Source organism: Coregonus clupeaformis, chromosome 23, assembly GCF_020615455.1.
Source record: "Coregonus clupeaformis isolate EN_2021a chromosome 23, ASM2061545v1, whole genome shotgun sequence".
Taxonomy (NCBI): Eukaryota; Metazoa; Chordata; class Actinopteri; order Salmoniformes; family Salmonidae; genus Coregonus; species Coregonus clupeaformis.
Genome location: NC_059214.1, coordinates 41,767,246 through 41,774,557, shown reverse-complemented (window position 1 = coordinate 41,774,557; position 7,312 = coordinate 41,767,246).

The window sequence follows — 7,312 nt, the reverse complement described above, 5'->3', positions numbered from 1 at the left end:
TAATCAAAGGTATGACTGCACGGAGATGCTTGGGAAAATGGTTACAACGGGGGACCAGAGTGTTTGTGTCTCAGGTGAAGAGGGTGGATCTGATCTCCATCACCTAGGATTTAACATAGATTAAATAGATTAATCAAATCTCACATTGTTGTTCACTTTTGCTCAATCTTGCATGCTTTCTCAAACGGCTGTAACTGTATATGCATTCGTAAATCAGGTCCTTTCTTGAGTTGGGCTCTGGGTTGTATCAACCATTGAGCATCTGATCTTGTGGCTGGTTGTGGGGGGGGTTGAGTGTGTGAGCGTGTGTGCGTGTGTGTGTGTGTGAGTTTTAGTCCAGCATATGTTGCGGGCGGGGGGGTTGAAAATATTATGTAATACAATGGCAATTTGGGTTATAGGTTAAAATCATACGCATGAATGCCGACATTATTACGCACATTAATTGATAATGATGGAAAAATAAGATATGCAAGATATTTGAATAGATCTTTTTTAAATAGCTATATAAATATATTGAGGTGAGAGCATTGGAAATGCTTTTGGCGGTTGACCTGCTTCTGTTTTGTGGGTGGCACAATGTGATGTTTTCGATGGATGGGTCCTGGCCACTCGGGGGCATAGGGATCCGGGGGGACAGGGGTGGTATCCTGATCACTGGGATTACGGCCCAACTTGGGATGGGGAGGGGTTTTAGCTGGGGAATTAGTAGAGAACAATTGGAGGGTTATTTAGTAACATTGCAAATATCATGGTATAACTATATGGACACTCAATCACTATGGTATTTTCTATTGGTAAATTTACAAACATATATAATGACAAATAGATTTGAAACTTGTATCTCATTATGGTATGTGGTGAAATAAGTATAGCCAGTTATAATTGTAATGTCTTAGCAGATAACAACAAAAGAAGAACAATATTTACATGGCTCAGAGAGAAGGAATATAATATCTATTGTTTACAGGAAACCCATTCAACAATTCTAGATGAAGTTGCGTGGAAAAAGGAATGGGGGGGCGAAATATACTTCTCCCATTGTCACGATCGTCGGATACAGAGGACCAAGGCGCAGCGTGGAAGGCGAACATACTTTTATTTATTAGAATAATCACCCGAACAAAACAACAAATCGATACGTGACGTCCTCGGTTCAAACACAAACCTACACTGGAACAAGATCCCACATAAAACAATGCCAAACGGCTACCTAAGTATGGCTCCCAATCAGAGACAACGAGCTACAGCCGTCTCCGATTGGGAGCCACCCTGGCCAACATAGAAATACAACACTAGAACAAACAAAGAAAACTCACACCCTGGCTCAACATACAAGCGTCCCCAGAGCCAGGGCGTGACAGTACCCCCCCCCCCCAAAGGCGCGGACTCCGACCGCGCCAACCAAACACCACAGGGGAGGGACCGGGTGGGCACTCCGCCTTGGCGGCGGATCCGGCTCCGGGCATGATCCCCACTCCCTCTCTAACCCCCCAAAGTACCCCTGGTCCGGTCTGGCCCTGCTGGCCGGAGCTGGACTGAACACTGGTGGAGCGGATTGCTCTAGCTCCGGCATGGAGCAGCTGACCGGTGCCGGACCAGGCACCGGTGGAACAGGCACGGGCTGTGCCGGACTGACGACGCACACCACTGGCTTGGTGTGGGGAGCAGGAACGGGCCGGACTGGGCTGACGAAGCGCACCACCGGCTTGGTGCGGGGAGCAGGAACGGGCCGGACCGGGCTGACGAAGCACACCACTGACTTGGTGCGGGGAGCAGGAACGGGCCGGACCGGTTGACGGGCGCACCACTGACTTGCGCGGGAGCAGGAGCGGGCCGGACCAGGCTGACGAAGCGCACCACTGACTTGGTGCGGGGAGCAGGAACGGGCCGGACCGGTTGACGAGCGCACCACTGACTTGGTGCGCGGGAGCAGGAACGGGCCGGACCGGGCTGACGAAGCACACCACTGACTTGGTGCGGGGAGCAGGAACGGGCCGGACCGGGCTGACGAAGCGCACCACTGTCTTGGTGCGGGAGCAGGAACGGGCCGGACCGGGCTGACGGCGCACCACTGGTTTGGTGCGAGGGGCAGGAACAGGCCGGACCGGGCTGGCGACGCGACACCACAGGCTCGGTGCGAGGGACAGGAACAAGCCGGACCGTACTGGGAACACACACCACTGGCCCTACGCGGGGATCAGGAACGGGCCGGACCGGACTGGCAACACACCCCAGTACCTCTCGCCGTGCCTCTACATCCTCCTTCCCCCTGGTGACCAGTGACTCCCGTAACCTGGCGGCCTCCTGCTGCCCCGTCGTCCACGGCGTGAGCCCCCCCCTAAAAATGTTCTGGGCGTCTCTCCTCCCCGTGGGCCAGGCCTCCATAGCTCTCGCCAGACTTTCGCTCCTCTGCTTCCAAGTCTAGCCTCTCTCCTCCTCCCGCGGCTTGACCCAGTCGAGGTGGATATCCGCTAGCGATACCTCTGGCGTTGGCTCCTGGACACGCTGCTTGGTCCAGTCTTGGTGGGATCTTCTGTCACGATCGTCGGATACAGAGGACCAAGGCGCAGCGTGGAAGGCGAACATACTTTTATTTATTAGAATAATCACCCGAACAAAACAACAAATCGATACGTGACGTCCTCGGTTCAAACACAAACCTACACTGGAACAAGATCCCACATAAAACAATGCCAAACGGCTACCTAAGTATGGCTCCCAATCAGAGACAACGAGCTACAGCCGTCTCCGATTGGGAGCCACCCTGGCCAACATAGAAATACAAAACTAGAACAAACAAAGAAAACTCACACCCTGGCTCAACATACAAGTGTCCCCAGAGCCAGGGCGTGACACCCATGGGCTAAGAAACTCAAAAGGGGTGATGATATTAATTAACAGTAATTTCGATCCGAATGTGCAAATTGTCCAAACAGATACGCAAGATAGATGGATTATTTTAAATATGTTATTGGACCATAAACAAATATGGCTCATTAACCTTTACGGACCAAATAATGATGATCCACACTTCTTTGAAAATATATATAATAAATTATCGACCTTGCAAGCAATTCAAGACTCTATTATTATGGTGGGAGATTATAATACCGTTTTAAATAGCTCGATGGACTGTAAAGGAAATCACAATACAAACAATTTTTTCTATTGATAATGTAAAATTAACAGCCATACAGAAAGACTCATGTGAAGGTGAAATTACAGAGGAGGAACTTCTGGATGCAATTAAAGACTTTAAGTCCGGGAAAACGCCAGGGTTGGATGGCATACCAGTCGAGGTATACCAAACCTTTTTTGATATACTCAGAGGACCGTTATTAGCATGTTTTAACCACTCCTATGTAAATGGTAGATTATCAGACACTCAAGAAGAAGGCCTGATTTCATTACTGAAACAGGATACAAGTGGAAAATATAACGATCCAGTCCATTAAAAAAATGGCGGCCCCTTAAACTTCAGTGTTGTGATGCAAAAATTCTAGCAAAATATACAGTGGGGAGAACAAGTATTTGATACACTGCCGATTTTGCAGGTTTTCCTACTTACAAAGCATGTAGAGGACTGTAAAAATCCAGAAAATCACATTGTATGATTTTTAAGTAATGAATTTGCATTTTATTGCATGACATAAGTATTTGATACATCAGAAAAGCAGAACTTAATATTTGGTAAAGAAACCTTTGTTTGCAATTACAGAGATCATACGTTTCCTGTAGGTCTTGACCAGGTTTGCACACACTGCAGCAGGGATTTTGGCCCACTCCTCCATACAGACCTTCTCCTGATCCTTCAGGTTTCGGGGCTGTCGCTGGGCAATACGGACTTTCAGCTCCCTCCAAAGATTTTCTATTGGGTTCAGGTCTGGAGACTGGCTAGGCCACTCCAGGACCTTGAGATGCTTCTTACGGAGCCACTCCTTAGTTGCCCTGGCTGTGTGTTTTGGGTCATTGTCATGCTGGAAAACCCAGCCACGACCCATCTTCAATGCTCTTACTGAGGGAAGGAGGATGTTGGCCAAGATCTCGCGATACATGGCCCCATCCACCCTCCCCTAAATATGGTGCAGTCATCCTGTCCCCTTTGCAGAAAAGCATCCCCAAAGAATGATGTTTCCACCTCCATGCTTCACGGTTGGGATGGTGTTCTTGGGGTTGTACTCATCCTTCTTCTTCCTCCAAACACGGCGAGTGGAGTTTAGACCAAAAAGCTCTATTTTTGTCTCATCAGACCACATGACCTTCTCCCATTCCTCTTCTTGATCATCCAGATGGTCATTGGCAAACTTCAGACGGCCTGGACATGCGCTGGCTTGAGCAGGGGGACCTTGCGTGCGCTGGAGGATTTTAATCCATGACGGCGTAGTGTGTTACTAATGGTTTTCTTTGAGACTGTGGTCCCAGCTCTCTTCAGGTCATTGACCAGGTCCTGCCCTGTAGTTCTGGGCTGATCCCTCACCTTCCTCATGATCATTGATGCCCCATGAGGTGAGATCTTGCATGGAGCCCCAGACCGAGGGTGATTGACCGTCATCTTGAACTTCTTAAATTTTCTAATAATTGCGCCAACAGTTGTTGCCTTCTCACCAAGCTGCTTGCCTATTGTCCTGTAGCCCATCCCAGCCTTGTGCAGGTCTACAATTTTATCCCTGATGTCCTTAAACAGCTCTCTGGTCTTGGCCATTGTGGAGAGGTTGGAGTCTGTAGGTTTGAGTGTGTGGACAGGTGTCTTTTATACAGGTAACGAGTTCAAACAGGTGCAGTTAATACAGGTAATGAGTGGAGAACAGGAGGGCTTCTTAAAGAAAAACTAACAGGTCTGTGAGAGCCGGAATTCTTACTGGTTGGTAGGTGATCAAATACTTATGTCATGCAATAAAATGCAAATTAATTACTTAAAAATCATACAATGTGATTTTCTGGATTTTTGTTTTAGATTCCGTCTCTCACAGTTGAAGTGTACCTATAATCAAAATTACAGACCTCTACATGCTTTGTAAGTAGGAAAACCGGCAAAATCGGCAATGTATCAAATACTTGTTCTCCCCACTGTATAGCGCATAGAATTAAAAAGGTATTGTCGGACATTATTCATTCTAATCAGACAGGTTTTTTACATGGGCGATACATTGGAGATAATATAAGGTAAGTACTGGAAACAATAGAACACTATGAAAAATCTGGGAAGCCAGGCCTACTATTCATAGCAGACTTCGAAAAGACATTTGATAAAGTACGACTGGGGTTTATATATAAATGCCTGGAGCATTTCAATTTTGGACAATCTCTTATAAATTGGGTTAAAATCATTTATAGTAACCCTAGGTGTAAAATAGTAAATAATGGCTATTTCTCCGAAAGTTTTAAACTGTCAAGAGGAGTGAAACAAGGTTGTCCACTATCGGCATATCAATTTATTATTGCCATCGAGATGTTAGCTATTAAAATCAGATCCAACAATAATATCAAGGGATTAGAAATCCAGGGCTTAAAAACAAAGGTGTCATTGTACGCTGATGATTCATGTTTTCTTTTAAATCCACAACTTGAATCCCTCCACAGCCTCATAGAGGATCTAGATACATTTTCTAACCTCTCTGGATTACAACCAAATTATGATAAATGTACTATATTACGTATTGGATCACTAAAAAATAAAAATTTTACATTACCATGTAGTTTACCAATAAAATGGTCTGATGGTGATGTGGATGTACTCGGAATACATATCCCAAATTGATAGAAGAATTTGGTAATGACTAATTATTACACCCCGAAACTTTGGGAAATGTGTTAGAATCATAAGACTATAATCTGATAATGTGTGTAGTACAATGAGGCAGTTGTCTTATTTTTGTAGTTAGGCAAGCAGAAGTGCAAAACGATTGAAACCAATAACAGGAGACCGGTTTCAAAAACAGATGTCCCCACACAGGAAAAGGGAGTGAGAGGCTTGCAGAATATTGTGAGAACAGCGATAACTATGTATGGGAATAGAGAAAAAATGCAGCCTGCCCGAGAAAGGAGTAGGCTATGATAAGAACGTGTGTGTGTGTGTGTGTGTGTGTGTGTGTGTGTGTGTGGCCTGATGGTCAGGAGTGCAGAGGATAACCACATGAGCTGAACCCAGGTGTGAGTTTACAAGATGTGTACAGTGGAAAAATACAGCCCGCCTAAAGCGGGGTGGGATTTTTCCTCAGATGTATGTGTATAAAAAGATTGTGCGCTCATTTTGGGACAGAGCGCTCTCTGAATAAACATACTGACCATTGCAGAAAGGAGTCTTTGTTAATTCATTATTTAAACTAGAGATTTACAACCTCTGGGAATTATTCAAAGATTTGAGAAGTAGTTGACCAACCATTGAGATAACAAAATTCTCGTGACAATTGGTCCTTCGAGCTGGATCTCAAGACCCGTTGTTGTCATCCCAGGGAACCCCGAAACCATGCACGGGCGGATCTAGGATCCGTGAGACAAAGACCTGACATCTGAGATTGATGGTTTAATTCAGGCCGGTGGTGACTTGGTTCACGACAGGAATGGTGACGAGATCTAACCAAAATTGAAAATCCCACCCTGCAAGAATAAGGTCAGTAATCTTTATTCATGGATTTTTGGGGAATTGAATCTGTAACCTACAGTAAAAATTAATAGTTTAAATTTGCTGTAGTGAGTTTCCGTCAAATAATCCAAAATGGGATCGACATTGCGGTAGCCCGTTTTAGACGTTTATCTAGAGAAAACCCAATGAGCTAGTATTCTAGATAAATATAAAACGGGGAAAGGCTGGGTGTAAGATCAAAACTGGAGTGGGGGTCCGAAATTGACTCCAGGTAATTGAGGCCATTACCAAAAATAAACTAACCTTGTGTTGTGTTCAATCTGGGATTGTCAATAGTACCCAGGAATGAAGTAAACTTTGGCGTTTTTAGACGTTCATCTAGAGAAAACCCAATGCGCCAGTATTCTAGATAAATATAAAATGGGGGTGAAACTTCAAGGAGGGAAAGAACTATTATCGTGAGAGATAGATACATTAAACAAGTCAAAAGTCATAAACAACTGTAGATTAGCCGTAACGCTATCCATTTCAGTGAAAACTGGAGCCTTACAAACTCCAGGTTACCGATAGTGTTAACTAATAATCATATAAGGTTGTGTACGTGTGAGACCTAATGATCCATCGAAAGTCGCGATAATTAATTGTTTCAAGGAAGGGACTGAAATAGGTCACGTGAGAAAGGTTACTACAATTGAGTATTTTAAGAGAGGTATGGATTCGAGGGGC